This window comes from Phacochoerus africanus, chromosome 11 (assembly GCF_016906955.1).
Source record: "Phacochoerus africanus isolate WHEZ1 chromosome 11, ROS_Pafr_v1, whole genome shotgun sequence".
Classification (NCBI taxonomy): domain Eukaryota; kingdom Metazoa; phylum Chordata; class Mammalia; order Artiodactyla; family Suidae; genus Phacochoerus; species Phacochoerus africanus.
This window is the reverse complement of record NC_062554.1, coordinates 116,214,300-116,237,403: the sequence shown is the minus strand read 5'-3', so window position 1 is coordinate 116,237,403 and position 23,104 is coordinate 116,214,300. Positions and strand designations below refer to the sequence as shown.

Sequence of the window (23,104 nt, the reverse complement as noted above, 5' to 3'; positions counted from 1 at the left end):
TTTCCCCCCTACAATGCAGTTTTGCCTCTTAAGCATTATTTTTCTTAAAAATTCTTTTATAGCACATTCCTCTTAATGCTGACTAACCAGGTAAAAATTAAATTATAATCAAGAAAAAGGTATTATAAGATGTCAAGGCAGTTCATACCTTTTAAATTCCTTTTAATCTCTTCAGAGGTACTTTAAAGACACTGTGAACCTCTTCGTGCGTTCACTAGCACCAGAAGATCTCCGATTTATCTTGCAGCACCATTCTCTAGCTGTGAAAGCAATTCCTCTGGCTTTCATATTTTCCTTTGCTCCAATGACTCAGTGCTTCCACAGTGATATCTGAATCAGGTGCACTGACAAAGACACCTGTTGTGGAAGGTAAAGAAACTACTTCCCATAATGCTTTATTCCCTGCTGGCAACTGCCCAGGGGCAAACAAGAATTATAACCTCATTTGAGCAGTTGCCTATGCGCCCTGGGCGAGGGCAGACGGTGTAACAATAGGTAATCTTCTTGGTTAAGAAGCAGACTCATAACAACCAAGAAAAAAAAAAAAGAGCAGGGAAAACAGTATCAAATAGTTTTAGGTGCTGTGCATTAAAATTTATAAGACAGTTAAGGCATCAGGGCCATAAGAGCGTAAAACATTTTTAGAAACATAATCAAAGGCTGTAAAGACAGTTCTTAAATTACAAAAACACACAGAAGCTAACAACTTCAAATAATTAAACCCTTTTGGAATTCCTTACAGGTTCTTAGGTAAACAATTAGGTATTTTAAAAAGCTTCTGATATATGACCTTCAAGACTGTTCCAATTAGCCACAGTGCCTTAGAATTTTACTAACGTTTCATGCCTAAATCCAAAAGATCCTTTATTGTACCCACAGTGTATGTTTTCGAGAGCAAGCATTCTGTAAGTTCGAGGTGCACCCTTCAATTTTTGGTCACCCTTAAATGTTCTTTCATACTTTAGTCTGGGAAAGAAAAAGTCAAATGTTCCTTTTCTCATACAAAGCAAAGTATACTGGATAACAAAATACCACTCCCATAATAAAACAAAATACTGTTTTTCTCAATAAAAAGCAGACATTTTGCAAACCGATGATCTACTTAAAAAATTGTCTTTGTACTGCTTTTTCCTCTTTTCCTAAGGATATTTTCTCTGGCCTCAAGAAATAACAGCTACAATATCTGCCCGCAACTTCAGGAGTCACTGTACACTGTCATGTTTAGAAACAGTAGTTCACCCCCTTGTAAGACATCTTTCTTTCACTCCTTTGCCTTTTCCCTGGTGGATGGAGACCCCACCGATCTCCCTGGAGGGTTTCCACCTGGGTTTCTGTCGTGGTGGACTTCACTCCATGTAGCTCCACTGAAAAAAAAGGTGTGGGGATGGTGAATTACCTGAGATCAAGGAGTGTAGTGCGCACAACACCAGCAGCTGCTGAAATTTATCAGGAGAGGACTGTGTATTCAACAGGCAGCAGAAAACAAGGCCTTTGTGGTGACCAGTAGAGGGTCTCCAGTTCAAGCAGGAACTAACTAGCTGACTGTCTCAGGGCAAGTCATTTAACCTCCCAAGGTTTCAATTTCCTCATGGTCATGTAAATTGAGAGGGATGGAATAGATCCGAGGTTTTCACGTGTGCTCAGTGCGTTCAGAAAGAGTCAAAAGCAGTGTGTCCTATTTCCCTTCACTGAATGGGTCTGAAGGTGAAAATACCTTTTAAATCTCTATCAGAATAAAAAACAAAGGGTAACATTAATCCCAGTTGTTAAGAAACTCCCTCCCCGGTTGCTATAATGTGTCCCAACAAATTACAAAGGTCTACTTTGTACCCTAATTTGGATTTTTTAATATCAACTCTTTTGCTTTTATTTTTTAAATTTTTTTTGGCTTTTTTTTTTTGCTATTTCTTGGGCCGCTCTCGCAGCATATGGAGGTTCCCAGGCTAGGGGTCGAATCGGAGCCGTAGCCACCGGCCTACACCACAGCCACAGCAACGCGGGATCCGAGCCGCGTGTGCAACCTACACCACAGCTCACAGCAACGCTGGATCATTAACCCGCAACCTCATGGTTCCTAGTCGGATTCCTTAACCACTGCGCCACGACGGGAACTCCCTCTTTTGCTTTTAAAAGAGGATTCGGAGAAGCTCCCGTTGTGGCTCAGCAATTAAAGAACCTGACTAGCATCTGTGACAACTGGGGTTCAATCCCTGCCCTCTCTCAGTAGGTTAAGGATCCGGCGTTGCTGTGAGCTGTGGTGTAGGTTGCAGAGCTGCTCGGATCCTACGTTGCTGTGGCTGTGGTGTAAGCTGGGGGTTACACCACCTAGCCTGGAAACCTCCATGTGCCAAAAGTGCGGCCCTAAAAAGACACACACACACACACAAAAAGGATTGGTGACAGTTGCTATACTTTGTATTAGTTATTCTTTACAGTCCTTCTTTTCAGAAGCCAAACCGGCTACAAAATAATGATGCGCCTGCATCAATAATGGTCAAAAGAAAATTAGAAACTCTCTAGATCCCACAAAAATAAGAAAATTTTATCTATTATCCCCAATGATTTTTAAATACTGTTTTTAAAATTTTATACAGAAAGATTGTACTCAGCTGATTTTGTTCCAATAGTCATTCTTCTAGGATTATGATTATTTAACAAAAATATACCTGGGTCATACTAAATGAGTATCAGTCTAATAAACGATTCCTGGTCTTCAGAGAACAGCTATTCTCAAGTGTCAATTTAAAAACAGCCAAAACAAAAATCAAGAGATGTGAATATTTTTGTTTCTGTGTTCTCCCCCAAATGAGGCAAAGCAAAGCGGTTGTTTTATAGGAGCAGTATCTTGTTATCCACCATCAAAGCAGCAAATACATTTAAAAACAATCACTTATAGTTAAAAAGTTATCCACCTCACACAAGTGGCTGTAAAGACCCTTTTCCCACGTATCAGGTTCTACTTGTTGAACATTCTCATCACAACAGCCATAAAATCAGGTTAAGAAGGAAAGGAGGCCAAATCTACCAGGACAGAAATATGGTCTAGAGGGCAGAAAAGTCTTCTGTGTTCCCTACTTGGACAAGCAAAGCCTTATAGAGACTGGTCTTCCCTCCCCAGTGGTTGGTCCTTATCTAATAATTTGAAACATCTTTATAGATGTGTCTGAATAAAAATTCATGAAGTATACAGACTCAGTTTTAAGGCCTTACAAAATGTTCACAGTATTGACATAAAGAGCTCTAAGACAAAATTCTACAATTACTTTCTTAATCGCAGAAAAACAATATCCCAAGTAAGTTTCTTTTTACACTTAAGAGTGCACATTACAAAACCTAAATGCTTTAGGTGGGGGAACAAAAGCTAAAATGAGAGAGGAACTGTAGAAGTTTCAATAGAAGAAAGCTTTTCAGAATATTGTGGATTTCAAAAGAGTCCAATAACATACTCAGTTCTTACAAAGAAGGAAAAAAAAAGAAAACAAAAAGTAAAAGATAAATAAGCGAAATCTTAGTTCTCTTTAAAATCATGCAAAGGTGATGAAAACCATCATTTGCGTGTCAAATTCCAACCATTATTCAGCTCATTATCTTTCCTATCTTCGCTAGTAATTGCTAGGCAAATTCAAAACCTCAGAAAACACAGGTTCTCTAAAAAAAAAAATCCCCAGAGTTAAACTAAGAAACAAAAACCTGTAGAACATAAATAGTTGCCTAACAGTTATTTGGGGTATCTTACTTCCTCATTTGCATCTCACTACAAAGAATGAGGGTGAGGTACATTCCAGACTATGAAAGAGGAGCTGCAACTCTTTAACAACTCAGCTTTTTACCTTGTGTGTAACTCTAAAATCTACAGCCAACTATTAAAAACAAGACAATAGCCCCCAAATGGAGTCCCTTACACTAAGCCTCATGTCACCAAGACAGTGTTAGAGTTTCCATCTCCCAGAAATGGAATCTTAAACCAACTGGGAGTCACCTGATCAGCCCTAGTTAGGTAATCAGCCTGACAGACCCTGCTATCCCCTAAAGGAAAGTAATTTTGCAATAATCACACCACTTTTTTTGCCTAGTTGAACTTTCTTGTTCCTGTTCCCTTCTGCCTATAAAAGTCTCATTTGATTCAGCCCCTAGGAGCTCCGTTCTAGCTTCTTTCCATCTGCTAGATCCCATGCGTTCCATTCACGAATTGTTGAATAAAGCCAATGAGATCTTTAAAATTTACTCAGTTGAATTTTTTTTTTTAACATAACACTCACTTTAATTTTGCCTCAGCAAAAACAAGTGTTTCAAGTACTTCTAAGCATTCCCTGACATGTGCTATCACCGCAAATGAGGATGGCTTCAAACACATCTAAGAAGAGGAATAATGCTTCATCTTACATCGCTTTGAGCAGAACACACAATGGAACTGTAAATCACAAATACCTTTACCTTAAAATTTCTAAAGCATTTGAGTAACTGAAAAAGTTTTACTAACAACTAAATCAAACCATTCTACACTGAACAAGTTGTGTATTCATTTTTTCACAAGGTCAGAAAGTGGGTTTAAGGAACAGTAATACAGTGTAAACGGGTTTTCATTCAAGTGCTCATTTCCTCAAGTTCTTCCTGTAGGGCTGGTGACTGTCAACCTGGATAACTCCCTTTTCAATGGGCCCCGGGTCTCTGCAGTATATATACAGAAGCTTGAGGTGGTAGACTTGTCTAAAATCCTGTAGTCAAAACTGGAAGATTTTAATGGTGTATGAACTATATCTCAATTAAAATAAAAACAGCAGCATGGAGTTCTTTTGAGGTGCAGTGGGTTAAGGATCCAGTGTTGTGACTGCAGCAGCTCAGGTTGCTCCTGGAGCACAGGTTCGATTCCTGGCCCAGGAACTTCCTTATGATAGGAATGGAGTAGACACAGGTATTTTGAGAAGTCCCAATAAAAGACCACAGAAAAGGAGGGAAACTTAGGGGACATTGGGAGATGCTGTAAGTAAATAAAAAAGCCATCAGAACTAGGCAGGTTTGCTTCATTAGTGGAGCCTTGAGAATTGTCTCAGGTCATTGGGTGGGGGATGGGATGAGCCTTCATATTCAGACTAAGGGCAAGAGTTTGAGGACCACCCTTCTGCGGATTTGAATACACACCTTACCTGATCCTAAAGAGGAGCTACTACTCCCAGAAAGGAAGAGGCGGGCTTTTCCAACCCCCACTCCCCTTGGACGATAAAACTGTAGCTCACCTGATCTTCGGATCTTCAGGGCAGAGCTTCTGGGCCTGCCCACTTGCATCTCTCACTGGTTCCTATCCTAATAAATCTATTTCTCGCCTATCACTTTGTCTCTCGCTGAATTCCTTCTGTGCAGAGACATGAAGAACCTGAACCTCAGTGAGTACAGACACAGGGTGAGTTATTCTAATTTAAAACCTTGGGTTCAAGTCCCAGTCTGGGTTTTGGCCGGGTTCAAGTCCCAATCTGTGTCCTGGCTAGGTTCAGGCCATTAATACTGTCGGTTTCACATATGCCGTGGTTGTGGCCAAAAAATAAAAACAGCATTTACTAAATGTCTGCAGTGTGCATGAGTGTGGCCTATAAGATTTGTAATATAATATTATATAAGCTAGTGTTATAATAATGACTTTATATAATAAAAATTATTCTAAAATAATAATAGCAGCCAGTAATTAGTAAGTACTCACTATGCCCTAGACACAGAATCTCATTTAAGCTTCACAATAAGTCATGAGCTAGTTACAATAAAGATTCTTGCATTATGGACAATGTCACTAAAGTGTGAAGAAATTTAGTGATTTGACTCAGTTCTCACAGCTAGAAATGGAGCTTAGAGGATTAAAAAATAAGCCCATTTGGCTGCAAAATGCATGCCCTTCATTACTAAAGGAAGACAAGGGAAGTAACCAAACATGTACGGAGAGACTGGTCTTGTGCCAGACACGACTGCTGCTCCCACACTGGATCTCCTTCACACTCACACGCTCAGGTTACACAATACAATATACAATGTCTGTCAAGTTGTATTGGGATTGTAATAGAATGAAGTCCCTCTCGGACAGAAAAAGTCTTCATGGAAAAAAATGGACTGGATTTTCACAAGCAAAGTGAAATAATTTTTTTCACGGGAAAATAAAACCAGCTTGTCCAGAGCGGTGAATTGATGTTTAGGTACAGTAGGAGATAAGGTCTCAAAGACAGATTTGAATATGTCTGTGGTAGGTTTCTAATCTCAGGTCAACAGATTTGGAATATATGGCATGTAGACCAAGGGCAGTCACTGAAGACTATAGGGTTTCTGCCTTTCTAGCCTCTGTTTTTGTCATGAGAGCAAGGAAGTATAGTATAATAGTTGACAAATGGGTTCCAGGGTTCAAAATTTCCTGGTTTGATAGAATGCTCTGCCACATACTAGCTGTCGGACCATGAACAAGTTGCATAAGCTGTCTCACCCTTGGTTTTCTCATCCATAAAATGAGAAAACAGTAACAGTACTGATATTATGAGGAAGACGATAATGTGTAGAAAAGCCCTTAGTAAGCTGCCAGCTCTGAAAAGTATTTGATTAATGATAGTTGTTATTATCAATCTCAATAAAAATGATGGCTGGAAGGGTAAGATTATCTGCCAAAAACTGAGAAGATGGCACATAATCTTTAGGAAAGAGGTGGGGGCGGGGAGTCTTCTCAGTAGGTAAGAACACAAGTCAATGGCTCCATTTTCTATTAATAAAAATCCAGGAGGGAGAAATAAAAAGTGTCACACAACTCCAATTCTGTGCCAGTTGTCCCCATGCAATTTGTCTTTCTAGATGGTACTTTCTTTGGGAGCAACTTGGTAATTTACACAAGCACTTCTGTCAGAAATTATTGAGGCAGGTGAGAAGAGGTAAAGGGTTGATTATGGGGTGGGAGGGGATGGCTTATGGTTCAGCTTCCCTGCCAGTTTCCCTGACTATAATGCAGAGTTTAATCAATTACTTCTTATTAAATTGACCAATTGTGACAAGGACAGGGAACAAAGAGAGCATTTGTTGCATAATGATATTCACCTGTTATAACTTGATCAATAAAATAATGTTACTCTGGGCTATCATGTGGAAATACATAATCCTTCTTTACAATTGTATTATAATAAGATTTTCCACTGTTCATTTGTATCTTAAAAGTCAAAAGAAATATTCCAGAAGCTTAGAACGGACCAATAAACCTATAATCCACTTCATTTCAAAAATATCAACTGAGTTTGATTAGGGGTGAAGGGGAAAGGAGAAGAGAAGTAATATATTTAACAGCTACTGCGCTGGGGTGGGGAAGCTTTAACCACACTGTACCTCTTATTAATTTGTGCAATACTGTGAAGCTGGTTTTCGTACCGCATTTTACAAAATAGGAAACCACTGCACCAAGAGTTTATTTCAGGTTACCCCACTAGTAAATCAGAACCATGATTATAACCAAAATACATGATTACAAAGGCTCTGGGTTTTTTTTCTGCTTATAATCTTTTTCTCCACTTACAACAGGTTCATCATAACATGAATTCAACAGAGAAGAAAAAAAAATACAACTTGGAGATCCTGAAACAGAAATTTTATATTTCTAAAGTGAGTTTTGTATTTCTCTTCTCTTAGATTTTTTTTTTTTCTTCTTCTTTTTCTTTTTTGGCCACCCCTCAGCACACAGACTCCCCTGGCCAGGGATCAGATCTAAACCTACACTGCAGCTGAGGCAATATCCGATCCTGAACCCACTGTGCTGGGCCGGGCATCGAACCTTGGTCCCAGCGCTGCAGAGACGCTGCAGATTCCACTGTGCCATAGTGGGAACTGCAGCATTTTATTTTTAACATTCTATCATTGTATATTGAAAACATGAGCTAAAAAGTCATTTCACCTAATAGTATTACTTATTTGGCATTTGCAAATATAAAGGAAAAGACTAAAAGCAAACTACTGGCAAGAGCAATGCACATATTTGCAGTCTATTACAATAGAAAATATTGTGTGAACCCAGACGGCAGTCTTTGAACAATCAGTGGTGGCTTTTATGATGTTAAAAATTGGCTTTTTGTTTGTGTTCAAAGCAACAGTAAATTGCTTAATTGGCTAGTAGTAAAATAATAAAAAGGTATTAATAATTTTTTACCACAGTCATAATAGCATCAGTGGCAGTGCTCAAAGCATTGTAATGTTATTCATTTCAATAGGAGTTTATTTCTGTGTTCAATCTAAATTTTTTTTTCCCCAAAAAAGGATTTAAGAATTCAGGTTTAACAGAAGCAGACTCACAGACATAGACAACAGACGTGGTTGCTAAGGGGGATGGACTGGGAGTTTGGGGTTAGTAGATGCAAACTATTACACTCAGAATGGGTAAGCAATGAAGTCCTACTGCATAGCACAGGGAACTATAAACAGTCTCTTGGGATAGACCATGGTGGAAGATAATACAAAAAAGGGAATGTACGACTGGGTCACTTTGCTGTACAGCAGAAATTGGCACAACATTGTAAATCAACTATACTTTAATAAAAAAAGAATTCAGGTTTAAGAATTGTCACAAGTGTCATCACAGAGAATATCTGTCTAATATCATGAAGATTATAAAAATAGCTAAATTCTTATGATTTAATTTCTCTTCAAATCAAGTAGAAAGTTAAGAGATAACATTAGTGCCTAGATAGCTCACCAAAAGTTTTATTTTCAGTCACAAATTCTAATATGATAACCCTCTTCAGGCATAAGAACATACATACTCTGCAAAAAAATCTTTCTTATTTTAAATGTCTATCTGAAATTAAGTAAAGCTTTAAATATTTAGGTGAAGAAGGCCTGTTTACTAGTTAACCAGATACGGAAAGAATCAGAAGCAAAATAAGTAGCAATTTCTAAAATTGCTGGCTATACATTCCTTATTATGTTGTCCTTACTATCCTATACTGAAATCTTCAATGTAGTTCTTAAATACAAATTTTAAATTTTTTAAACTGCTATGAAACTGTTGTTCTATAGTAAACTTAGCATGCATTTAGGGAGAATTTTAATTATGCAATACAGTATGAGATTATGACTTATAATACTAAAATGACCTGCCTTTAACTATAATTGAAATAATGATGAAACAAAAAGTTCCTTTAAATAGCTGAGATTATATGTTTCTATATTAGCAAATCTGTATAAATGGTCAGATTGTAAAACTGATTACAAATATATATTAAATATCGGTGGTTTGTAGAGAATTTTAATTTATGTAAATGATGTCTTTTGCTTTTCCTAATAGACATCCAGTTCTTTGACACTTCACTAGGTGTACGTCTCTTCCAGAGAGTGCAAAAACAGGGAAAGAGGAAAAACTAATTAGTGACTCTAATTGGTGGATGTTACTTCTAATCATCTCTGTCAAATGACTAGGCTATGGGAATAAAGTTAAAATTAAGAGTGAAAATAAAAAGAAGTTTCTGTATAAGAAAATTGCAGTTAGCAAATTTCTACCCATACTTTCAATTTTCTATTCCTATGTATAAAGGAGAACAGCCAAAAACGAATGTTACAGGAAAACTGGCTCACAAAGCTAACTAATGGTAAACAAATAATTCTGGTATTAAACTTTATAAATAATAAAAGAAATTGCCTATTATCTGCACTTAAAAACAGAACTGAAGTATTAATAAGTGGCTACTTTTATTAACTGTTTTATTCACTGTAACAATCTTGTGAAACCTTTCCCCCCTCTGGAAAAACTGAGCAGTAAGTGAATCTTAAAGCTAACATGTTAAGGTTCAAAGAGTTTTTCAGACTTCAACTAGGATATTATTTTCTTTATCTTCTCACCATTCTTCTCCCCATTATCTATCTCCCTATCTCTCGTTCTCTCTTATAAATATCTCTCTTAAAAGATTATTTTTTGTCCTAAACTATTTGACTCTGCCACATACTATATTTACATCAGACAATTTACTAATTGTTTTTTAACATACATCTTTAAACTTAAGTTGAGTTATTTTACATTGTTGTCTTCATAAAAGGGTTGACAATATAAATGAGATAGAAATAGTATATACTGCTTTATAGGTTACTGTTTATAGTGGGTTCTTATAATTATTCTGTTATTTATAGTCATTATAGCTTTCAGTAATTATTGCTTTAAAAACCACTATTTTATGTTAGACTATCTTTCGATTAAAAAAAATACTTCTGGGAGCTATTTCTTGTGAAAGAAAATAAGCTATAAATTCGCCTAAAGTCTCTGCAAGACAGCAGCCATTTTGTAAAAGGGCTTCATTCCAAGACTAAAGTTTTTCTGAAAACTTGCACAGTTTCTCTCTAAAATAGACTGCCATGGCACTATTAATATAAGTTACCTGTATTCTTTCTATTGATTTTTTTATATATATAATTTTTTTTTCATTATAGCTGGTTTACAGTGTTCTGTCAATCTTCTACTGTACAGCATGGTGATCCAGTTACACATACATGTATAGATTCTTTTTTCTCATATTATTATGCTCCATCATAAGTGACTAGATTTTATTAATATTTTTGTAGACGTGGTCTTTAACTTTGCAATGCCACAGAATACAAAAAGAGTAGTAAGCAAATTTACTGTTATTCTGTCTTTACCCCGGGGCAGGTGAACAAAAGCAGAATGAAGAAAATGGGTTTCAGATTTGTATAATAATAAAACTCTGTATGCCATGGAGGGAAGACTTAAACCTCTGACAAGTGACTATGCCAAGGCTAAGTGACAAGTCTGAGAGGAGACTGAAATGTGACAGAAGTCTACCCCAAACTCCTAGTTCTGAATACTCCTCTGAGATCCTTCTGGGTCAAAAATAAAACCATTATGGATAATATCAACCATTTTTTCCTTCCTCCCTCCCTCCATCCCTGCTTGCTTTTTAGGTCCATACCTGTGGCATATGGAAGTTCCCAGACTAGGGGTCAAAGCGAGCTACAGCTGCCGGCCTACACCACAGCCACAACAATGCAGGATCCTAGACCCACTGAGTGAGGCCAGGGATCGAACCCACATCCTCAGGGATACTAGTTGGGTCTGTAACCCATGAAGCCACAACAGAAACGCCAACATCAACCATTTCAATTTAATCTCTAAGTACATTCCTCTCCTAAAACCTTAATGATTTCTTCCTTAAAAAATTAGCTTCTTAGGTTTTTAAGCAATATTGTAGAATTCTGCATCCAATGAATTAGAAACATGTCTTTACTCAGCATTATCACTGATAGGGTATTCCGTCAGAAAAGAATAAATAAAGCAAATGATGAACAGAGAGGAATGTTAAGAGGTTGATGGGAGAAAAGAGATTCATGTTAAATATACTATGTGGTTTGTTTTTGCTACAAAATTATGTAGCATACGTAAATTAACCAAAATGTAGAAATTGAAAGAAATTCAAAGTGAAACAACCTTCCTCTTGATTAGAATGGTCAATAAAGAAATATAGAAATTTAAAATAAACAAGTCCTTAGGCTTTCCTAGATATAGGCTTATTAGTTATTTTGGTGGTTGCTAAGCAACATTCTGTTCTGTAGGGCTAAAGCACATGAAATTAGCAGGTTTTCAGAAAAACATAAATTGAATGCAAAATTAGGGAATAACATTTGAAAAGCAAAAAAGGCAAATGCACTAACCAGCTAATCAGGCTGTAAGAGAGGTTTAGTGATTTTCACAATGATAGTTAAACACTTTGTTTTCCGCTAGCACCAAATGAGATGGTACTTTAGCACATTAATATTTCAACTTTATTGAAATGGTGATCATTACATTTACCTCTACACTCAACAGCCTAATTATTTTGAATATCTCAAATTCAGTCATATCAGGATATACTCCAATTACCACTACTACCAGTGATCTCTATAGATCTCTTTCTCGAACAATGTTTCTGCAAATTTCCAGTTTCGGGGTGTGTCGCAATGCTGGTTTTACTTTTTTAAAAAATGTATCTTATTGTGACATGATATTAAGTAAAGCTACAGCTTCATGATACAGTTTAAACTACTGAAAAACTTGTTCTTTAATGTCAGTATTTTGGAACAACTCCTCCTACAAATCATACGGTATCAACTCAATGAGTACAAGGGGAATGCTATTTAATCCATTAGGTGTAACGATGGAAACTTTTTCTTTAAAAGGAGAAAGGCAAATAACTGAACGGAAAGTTACTGTAGAATTTTAATTGTTATTGGGAAAGAAAAGATAGTAGGTAGAATTCCAATTCTAACATTTTGAGTATTCAAGGGACATTCCCCATCCTACACTTGCACTTCTCCCCTTCCTCATTTTTATTTAAGTAACTCATTTATTTTTGGCTGCACCCATGACATGTGGAAGTTCTCAGATCAGGGATCAAACTTGTGCCACAAAAGTGACCAGAGCCACTGCATGACAATGCTGGATCCTTAACCCACTATGCCACAAGAGAGCCCCCCGCGCACAAATTATCCTCTCATTTGAACTGTTCACTTAATGAAAGCCGTGCTCTGTTAGTACAAACAAAAATGAGTCATTGCATAAACATCAATTAATCATTAAAAAATGGCTTAAATCACTTCAAATACTAAAAGGCAGTTAATACTTTACTTTTTCAAGCCGTACTTGAGGGAAATTCAAGAGAACACACAGTTACTGTTTTCTATGTATAGAGGAGAGTATTACCAGAATGAGAAACTCAAGGAATTCAGACTTTTATCAAGAGGCTATAGGGAGAAAGTGAAAGAAATTTCTATGTACAATGACAATACATGAATCCTTATTTCCCATAAAAAATAAACAAATAGCTTTTAATCTCATTCAGTTTATTTATTTATTTATTTTTTGGTCTTTATTTGTGTGTGTCTTTTTGCTATTTCTTGGGCCGCTCCCACGGCATATGGAGGTTCCCAGGCTAGGGGTCCAATCGGAGCAGTAGCCACTGGCCTATACCACAGCCACAGCAACTCGGGATCCGAGCCGCGTCTGCAACCTACACCACAGCTCACAGCAACGCCAGATCGTTAAGCCACTGAGCAAGGGCAGGGACTGCACCCTCAACCTCATGGTTCCTAGGTGGATTGGTTAAACACTGCGCTACTCCCTCATTCAGTTTAAAATGTCTTTGATTTGAGCCTTTCTTTTCATTGCTTTTAACAGGCCTTGAGCCTGTATTATCTTTGTTTACCGGATGCAGAAAAAAAAAAAAAAAAAAAGCCCATTGAAGGGGAGTAGAGTACTTACTTCAAGATTCTATGAAAAAACAGGTAGAGTTTAGACTCATATAGTGTTAGGGCTGACAGTTCCTCTGGGGTCTTCTAACTTTACTGCTTAGGTCAAAAGGCCCAAATAAAGCTACTCAGTGGTGAAGATAAGGTAGGAATTAGCCCTCCTTGACTGTTAAGCACGGGCCCTGATGGAAGCCAAAGCCTGTCTTGCCTGTTTCATGTATAGGACACAGTCACCCCAGTCTTCCACAGAGCACAGCTAAACCACCAGGGCTAAATAAGCTTCCCCCAGAACCTTTTAGACAGGAGCAACCCTAGGCCTGAGTAGAGCTATCAGAATGGTCTGTGGTGGCTGCTCTGATTCCGATTGCTATGGATTCCCAAAACAAGACCAGATATGGATTAGTTTCTATGACTAAAACACACAATCTAGGTTCAATGGTGATTTGAGTCCCCACATTTAATATAAACTCAGGCTTTCCTCAAAATATGGTTTTAGGTAATTTCTTCTCTTGAGAATATTAGACTTTCAAAAGGATTGGGGTAAAAGAGGATGAGAGAACATTTAAAAAAGCATTTACATTGAGTATTGCTGTCAGAATTTTTAATGGGTAAGAAGTTCTATTTCAAATTCACTGGTGGAATCTATAAATATATTGCTCATTTCCTGGTTGCTTAGGCCATTAAGGGTCTAATCTATTTCCTGAGCTGAAACTAGCTAATGGAAAAATATTTAGAATAGTAATCATCTAGTGAAATGGGCATCTGGCATCTATTCATCCAAAATACATTCTTCATAATATTTTCCATCAGTAATTTATATGGTTTCTAAAGGAATAATCTCACTTTTTACAATGGAAAGTCTTTGCTATTAAACATGGTAAGGCTCCTCCCTCTCTACCTCTAAATTTAGGAATAAGAGACCCCTCTGTATGACATTCTTTAGTCTCAACACATACATAATATCAGGTTGGGAAGTGTATTATTTGCTTTCTTACCAAGCAATTCAGTCATGAAACCATTGAACACAAAATAAAAACAGAATCACGAGGTCAATATTATTACCGTAACAAAACAGAGACTTTTATATTTATATGATAGAACCCTGTTAAATAAGCTTATTATACCACCTAGATGCAATACTGCCCCAAAGCTGCATAGGTGCAAATTACTGAAGGCAGACTATGATGTCCTGATGCTGGATTTACCAGGCACAGCCTACAAGGGGACAGTCACAGTCCTTCCTAAAGCCTCATTCCCACAGGTTTCTTTCTCTTTTGTGTCTAGCACATCATCACCATTAGCATGCCTCTGACACATCTGTTATTAGGTAGCGGGTTTAGACAAACTAATTTTTTTATATTCAGCTTAGAAGAAGCATTATTCAGAGGGTAAACGTAAACATACCAGAAGAAAACCCCCAATGAAAGAGAGTCAACCAAGATTTTAGGGTGATCCATTCCTTCTCTCCTTTAGCATAGTTTAAGAGTCTGTGAAATTAATCTACCAGAGCTGGGCTTGGGCTTTGGAGCAAAGCTAGCCTTTGAGTCGAGACCTGGGAGGGTGGCTCTCCTAAGTTATATGCAATTCTGAAATCAGAATTTCCACCAGAGGGCATTTCTTTTAAATCAGTGAAGTGTGATTTATGCAGAGAGAGAGTACAGTTGTAAGGTGTAGTTTGATTAGATAAAAAGATTACTTGACTTCAAGAAAAACATCCTGTTTTCTCTTAAACAGCATTCTCCTATTACGCAAGTTATTACCTTTTCATAATTCAGACACCAATCAGTGACAGTCATTTTATATGTTTGGCACAGAGCACTAACATAATTAGTGTGGGTGCTCTGAATGCCTCCATCCACAACAGAATTAATAATACAGTTCCCTTCCTTTTGGAAACATCTCATTAAAAACAAAAACATTTAACTTCATTTCCTTAAGAAAAATAACACATTTTGCAAAAACTGACCAATATCTTCTTTAAAGAAATTTGATTATCATAGCAAAATAGGAACTGTTCTCTCTGTTAGCCACATTCCACATAGTCATTAAAATCAGTTGTTTACATTTTTCCTCCTGGGTTTCACAGATAAATATTTTTTAAATGATTTTAAATCTTTTTCCCATTATAACTTGTTTACAGTGTTCTGTCAATTTTACACTGTACAGCAAAGTAAGCCAGTCACACAAACATGTATACATTCTTTTTCTCACATTATCCTCCATCATGCTCCATCATAAGTGACCAGATATAGTTCCCAGGGCTACACAGCAGGATCTCATTGCTCATCCACTCCAAAGGCAATAGTTTGCATCTATTAACCCCAGATTCCCAGGCCATCCCACTCCCTCCCCCTTGGCAACCACAAGTCTGTTCTCCAAGTCCATGAGTTTCTTTTCTGTGAAAAAGTTCATTTGTGCAGTACATTAAATTCCAGATATAAGATAAATCTTTTTATAACATGCTGCCCAGAGGTGTTGAACACCAGGCAGAAGCATTTCCTCACCTCAGTAGGCCACTGCCAAGACCCTGGAATGGGCCAGGAAAGGAAAATTGGACAATGTAACTTATCAAAAAGAAAAGGCATCAAAACTCAGTATCAGAGAGTCTATGTATTATCGCATCTTCGAATGATGTTGGGCTCCGAACAATGATTTGCTTGTGTCTGTCGTGTGTTTTTCTGGCCAGAATTTGAAGTGATAGAGACCATAGAAGCCATTCTCCACACTCTCGCATCTTCCTATGCTCTTTAGAGATCTGAACAGATATGCTTCTCTTCTGCAGTTCCCAGTAGTGACATTTTAAGGCGAAAGTTTACAAAATCCAATCAATTAAAAATTAAATATTTGATGCCCATACCACTAAACTCAAATAACTAATTGAAAGATAACTTTTAGTGTCTGGCATTTTCAAAGGTAAACTATCATTACTCAGTCTCAGATAAAATTGCCACTGGAACAAAACTGGGGCAACTCAACTAAGATTCTAGAAATTACAGCGTCATTTGACTGTACTTTCATGATCAGAAATTGCTCCATTGACAAATTTAAAATCTAGGTCACATAAACAAAGACTTTTCAGAAAGGTAGGAGTTAATTTCCTAAGATATCCAAAAAAAAATCCAATTCCTTCACTGAAAGCAGGAAAGACTGCTTAAAATGGAGAGGCTAAAAAAATTGCTTTCAAGACTATAATCGGAACAGGGGAAAAACAGAGACAGGCATAAAAAATGTATTCTCTTCATTAAGATAATAAAATTGTTATCCTACACACTGAGTCTTTGACTAAAAATAACAATATAATAATTGGACTTCTAAACAATTAGAGAAAATAATGAAAATTCAGAAGAGTATATTTTACTTACGGCACTTAATGGAAACCATGAAGCCCCCGACTTTCCACATGCGGTACCCTGCTTGAGGACCATCCCACCACATCTAGACAGGAGGGACGATGGCTCCCATCTCTAAGTGCTTGTAAAGCTCCACATATATGGACGGTTTTTTTTTTTTTTTGGTCTTTTTGCCGTTTCTAGGGCTGCTCCTATGGCATATGGAAATTCCCAGGCTAGGGGTCTAATTGGAGCTGTAGCCACCAGCCTACGCCAGAGCCACAGCAATGCCAGATCTGAGCTGTGTCTGCAACCTACACCACAGCTCATGGCAATGCCGGATCCTTAATCGACTGAGCAAGGCCAAGGATCGAACCCGCAACCTCATGGTTCCTAGTCAGATTCGTTAACCACTGAGCCACGATGGGAACTCCTAAGGTTTTTTAAATGTAATTTTACTGTATTAGTTTTCTATTACTGTGCAGCAAAATTACCATAGACCTAGTGGCTGAAAGGAACAACACTTACTTATCTCACACCTCTGAAGGCCAAGGGGTCCAGATGGGTTCTGCTGGGCTTTGCTCAGGCTCTCATCAGGCTGACATCAAGAGGCCCCTGGGCTGGGCTCTAATCTCATAGCTGCAGGGAAGAATCCACTTCCCAGCTCTTTCAGGTTGTTGGCAGAATGTGGGTCTTTGTTGTTGTACAGATGAGGTCCTGTTTCCTTGCCAGCTGTCAGCTGCATGGGGCTGCCCTCTGTTCCTCAAAGCTGCCTGCCTTCTCCTGTGGTCCCCTCCATCTTCAAAGCAGCAATTGTGCCTGGGGTCCCTCTTATCCTTTCTACTCCTTAACTTGCCTTTCTGCTACCAGCCAAAGACAGCTCTCTGCATTTAAGGCTCATATGATTAGATCAGGCCCACTCAGATAATCCAGGATAATATCCTTATTTTAGGGTCATAACATAATCAGAGAAGTCATATCTCATCTTAGTCTCAGGTTCCAGGAATTAGGGTGGGACATCCGTGAAGGCCAGTTAAGAAGTTCTGCCTACCAAAAAATTAAGGTCAACAAAACAAAATAACAAAAGCCAAGTAAACTGGTCCAAATATGGAACAAAGGTATTCAAAATTCTTTACATTTGAATAAGCAACATATGCAAATGGTATAAAATAGTAAAAGTGCAAAAGATATTAGTAAAAAGTAAGACTTCCTTCTAGTATTGTCCCTTATCCCAGTGCTACTCCCTAAGAATAACAGCTGTTTCTCCTGTAAGAAATCCCCATATTTGTTAGAGCACATATATTTGGGAGGACAGGGATGGTCGGCTCCTGAAAGGATCAATAGTACTGCCCTGTTAAAGCCTGGCCTCACTCAGGCTTTTTCTGAGGGGGGTTGGGGTAAGTTTATCTGTGATAAATAGTCAGTTTAGATTTTCTCATTATCTGGGATTAGTATTGATCATTGTTGTCTTCCTAGAAAAGTATTCATTTCTTCTAGGTTCTCAAATTAATCTTCACAGGACAGAGCAAAAATATTTTCTTGTAATTCTCTTATTATTTTCTCTTCCTATCGCTTTCCCACTATTACTTCTCATTCTAAGCTCTCTTACCCATCACCTTTTAATTTTACTAGGTTAGCTAAAGATTTATCTATTTAATTGAAATTTTTTTGAAAAAGAACCAGCTCTTCATTAGTTTGATTAATTTTCTTTTTCTAATTCATTAACTTTTATCTTTATTCCTACTTTCTGCTTTTTAAGGTTTTATTGATTGTTTTTATTTTTTGAGTAAGATATTTAATTCAGTTATTTTTCTTTCTTCATTAAGAGAGATGCTTCTAAATTTTATTTTTAGCTGTTACATAGGTTCTGACATATAGTGCTTTTCTCGCTAGATTTTCTATAATGTGTTTGGTTTCCTCTATAATCCAATAGTTGTTTAAACAAAAATTTTTAAGAGTTCAGGTGATATAATGTTTTTCTAATTATTTTCTTATTTTCTAGTTTTATTGCAATTCAATTAGAGAATGCTATATGTATTTATCTTGCCCTTTGGAATTCATTGGCATTTTCTTTATGGTCTATTTTGCTTTTATTCAACATTTAAAAAGATCAATTCTTAGTTTCAGGGCACTGACAAATATCCAATAGTTAGTTGATTCATTATTTTTATTCAGTTTTTCTTTTCTTTTTTTTCTTTTTTTTTTCTTTTTAGGGCCATACCCATGACATATGGAAGTTCCCAGGCTAGGGGTCGAGTCAGAGCTGTAGCTGCTGGCTTACACCATGGCCATAGCAACTCCGGATCCAAGCCATGTCTGCGACCTACACCACAGCTCTTGGCAACACTGGATCCACATCCCACTGAGTGAGGCCAGGGACAGAAATGGCATCCTCATGGATACAAGCTGGATTTGTTTATGCTGCGCCACTACTGGAACACTCCGGGTTTTCTTTTTCTTGTTTTTTTTCTACCTGATCTCTTATGAACTAAGAGGAGTGAATTAATGTTTCCTACCACTATCATGTATTTCTCTTCATATTTTCTGTAGTTTCTGTTTTATAGATGGCAGCAGTATATGGGTGTTATGAATCATCCTTCTTTGCCTTATTTCAAAAAGCTTTCTCTAAATCTAATCTTGTCTGATACTAAAGATGTGGTCCCTACTTTTTTGTTTGTGTTCTTTCCAGTAAGCTTTGTTCATGCTTTCAACCTTGTCTGTGAGATTCTTTATTGAGCTGCTTCATTACCCTGCTTCATGCCCAATCAGGGCCAAGGAAGCCCCTGCTGCCAGCTCAGACATCCTGTCCATCAGTCTAAACTGGGCATTACTGGTTTTGTCCCTTAGAGAGTTCTTTCAGCTTTGTCTGAGATCTGCAGCTGTGGGTATCTTTTCTTTAACTGCATCTATTTGTTCTCTATCACATATTGTGGTTTGGGGCTGTACATGCTTCCTATTTTCCTTGAAGATGAGGTTCATATTTCTTTTTGTTCCCCTAGTGCAGTTGGATGCCATAATATTTGTTCTGCCATTTGAAAACTAGAATCTAGAATTTGTTTTTCTCAGTTCTCCTTCACCATCCATTCCCTACATAATGTTTTCTGGTGAAGGCTTTGCTCTACTATGCTCTTCAGATGTTCCTTTTTTTTTTTTTTTCCAGATGTTCTTGATAAAAGTATGTTCTGGTCCTAGTCCTATGAATGAGGAAGGCAGGTTTTTACCTGGTTCTCTGAAATTCCTCCCACGGTTTCGAGGCTATTCTGCACTATCTGTCTCTACCTGACCCAGAAGTTTCTTGAAATTCTACTCTTGTCTCTAACTCATGTCTCTCTCTTCAGTTCAGTTTAGTCTGCCTGAAGATATATCTTTACCAGTCAATTCAAAGCTAAAATTGACTGGTAAAGATATACCTTTAAAACAAACCAATAGCTGGGCCACATTATGTGCTCAATTTAGTGTTTCACCTATGTGCAAAGCCGCCTTCTAGGCATTGGAGTGGTGTACCAAGATGAAGGCTTCAGGGACTCAAAATGCAGAAAGGAGAAAAGAGGAAATAATATTCTCACACTTTTTTGCTAAATGCACATGTCCATGTAGTCTCTTCAAATGTCATGTTTTGTTATTAGTGTCACCCATCTTTTGCTGGTCCCTCCCTATACCATATTATTTTTCTTAAGTTGCCTTTTCCTGTTCAAAGTCTGTACCCGCTTCAGGGGGCCATAAGACTGCTATTGCTCTTCAGTCCTTGCCTTGGTTGCAGAGTCAAAGTAATAAAAGTTGAACTCATGGAAGAGTTGTATAAATTAGGATCCTTTGGCTCCAAAGAATAGAGAATCAATCAATTACCTTAAGTAACTGTGTGTACTGGGTGTGCATGTGTGAGTGAGAGGAGTGGCAAAAATACTGTAAGGTTTCACATGAAAATATGGAAAAAAGGTATGCCCTGTGGCTAGGTCTCATAGTAATGTCTGGAAAGCAGCTTAACCAGGCCTCATGAGCATTAAGGAACACAGACTGAGAATTTCAAATTGTCCAGAAGATGTGCAATGATTTTGTTAGTTCCTTGTGTCTGTGACAGCAACAATTTGTTGATCATGCTCTTCCTCTACAGATATTAAGTAAAATCTCTGTATCCCCCAAACACACAATTTTTAAAAAACGCCACGACTTAGCTTCTACTTACTCATCGCTCTGGCTTACTCATGGCTTCAACTGACTCATCATCTGTCTGCCTGTTTCCTGGTTAAGTATTTGACTTCTCTTCCTATCAAATAATCTCTTCCACCCCAAGTTCAAAATTTCCTAAGAGAGAGGATCTGATCAGCCTACTATGTCACCATCATCACTTAAGTAAAGCACTTGTGCTGGGTCATCTCATGAGTTAGCATCCAAACAGGCTGACTGCTTTAGGTCAAAGGTCGGTGATGAGGCCAAGCAACACAGAGCATAGCCACTTCTAGGCACTGTCTAGAGCTGGAATCTTTAGGAAGGGGCTATAGGTAGAGTCTTTAGAAAAGGACTGTGGTATACAGATACTCCAGATTTGGCCTACTTGCTATAATGATTAAGCTTCCTCAGTCCAATTACCAAAATCATGCATTTTTCCCCCTGGAAGTCATAGAAAAATGATTATTTTACTGCATTTAAGTTTTTCTTTTATACTTAAATTTAATCACTACCAAGAAAAAATTCCATACACTATACCACCAAAAGCATGAGAATTTAGTCTAGCCAGCTAGCCTAAATTTTCTAGAAATTCCTTGGAAAAAGCTATAGCAAATAGTATCTACTGCTAGTTTTCCAAGGAGCCAAAGTTATTAATGGACCTACTTTTGTAAAGGAACCCTCCATTCACTATGGTCAGGCACTAGTGTGCCTAGAAGAAATTGGGGCTTACTTATAATCACATTTCTGTCATCTAAGACCACATAAATGAAAGCTTTTTATTTTACTTATAACAATTCAGAACTGAATTTCACTTTGCTTTTCATAATCCCTACCAGAATAAGTTTTATTATCATCTTATATACTAGGAAAGAAAATAATTCCAGAAGTCAAAAACGCCATATTCTAGACTGGATGAACCCTGGATTCAGAGAATAAACTGCTATGGCTTTAGAATTTCATCTGGGGAACAGCTATAGAACAGTTAGAAACTTCAGCCTGGCCTATCACTTGAGCTGAGACAATCAGTACCTGAAGTGGTATTAACATCTAGTTGGTGCCATCCGAAGCATCGCCATACTCCAGTGGAACTGAGGAGGAGGCAATTACCAACAGAGCCAGAATGCATTCCTTTAAAGCTCCTGTAGGGGAAGATGCCTGACCTGTCCCTGCAATTCGCCTAGTTCTTGCAAAATTATAAAGTCTGTCAGTATCTGAATAATCTGATGCTTTTTTTTAGAGTACATGAATTAAAAATACATTCTAGGAGTTCCCATCGTGGCTCAGTGGTTAACGAATCTGACTAGGAACCATGAGGTTGTGGGTTCGATCCCTGGCCTTGCTCAGTGGGTTAAGAATCTGGCTTTGCCGTGAGCTGTGGTGTAGGTTGCAGACGTGGCTCAGGTCCCGCATTGCTGTGGTTCTGGTGTAGGCAGGCAGCTACATTCCCGATTAGACCCATAGCCTGGGAATCTCCATATGCCACGGGAGCGGCCCCAGAAAAAGGCAAAAAGACAAAAAACAAAAAAACCAAAAAACCATTCTATTTACAAAGGGGATGTAAATTTTAACAAATTCCTTATACAACAAACACTATCATAATAATGTTTTTTATAAAAATACTTTCAATTGCCAGATAATCAATCTTAGAGGCACATTACTGATGTGGTTAAAGAGAAATTCTCAACAGTGAATAAGCCAAATGATGCACCTACTAGGAGCACTCTTCCTATCAGCCAGACACAAATAACAGTACTTTCAGCATTCATGTGGTTTTCAACCAAGGAGTTACTACTAAGCACTTACAATACCAATACACCAAGAATTATGCTGGGTATGCAGTGTATGGAACTGAATTTACTTCTTACCTTCCCTCGAGGGAAGGAGTCATGAATGTTCAGCAAGGCAAATAGTCTGATAAATAAGTTATAAGAAAAAAGATGTAAGAGAATGTTTAACCGGTTTATTCAATGGCCAGAGATTCAGAGGGGGATGTTCTGATTTCAACATGTCCTCAAAGAGATGTACACATTTTCTGATACATCTTACATCTCTCCCAAAAGTGTTTACTATGAGAGATCCTGTGGCATCTACTATCAGATGTATAAAGGAAGAAAAGATATTTCAGTTTTAATTTTATGATTATTTTGCATCCCAGTGTGTAAATGCGATTATGTTTTGCAATGAAGGTTCCATCAACTGGAGGGGAGAAGTGGCTGCAGGAGTATAAATATATTTTTTTTTCCCGCTTTTTAAGGCCACACCCGTGGCACATGGAAGTTCCCAGGTTAGGGGTCAAACCAGAGGCACAGCTGCTGGTCTACCACAGCCACAGCAACGCAGGACCTGAGCCACATCTGCGACCTACACCACAGCTCATAGCA

General features: G+C 37.8%; 1 protein-coding gene across 8 annotated transcripts in view; it reads right to left on the bottom strand.

Moving 5' to 3' along the window:
- The window catches only part of RABGAP1L (RAB GTPase activating protein 1 like), a 651,588-nt gene that overhangs the window by 96,152 nt on the left and 532,332 nt on the right, over window positions 1-23,104 (bottom strand). The window contains exon 1 of one of the 8 annotated variants that reach the window (XM_047753897.1): window positions 149-1,861. The exons of the other annotated variants lie outside the window; for them this stretch is intronic. The gene's annotated coding sequence lies outside the window, so the exon portion shown is untranslated. Of the gene's footprint in view, window positions 1-148; window positions 1,862-23,104 lie in introns of those variants that run through there. 8 annotated transcript variants of the gene reach the window in all.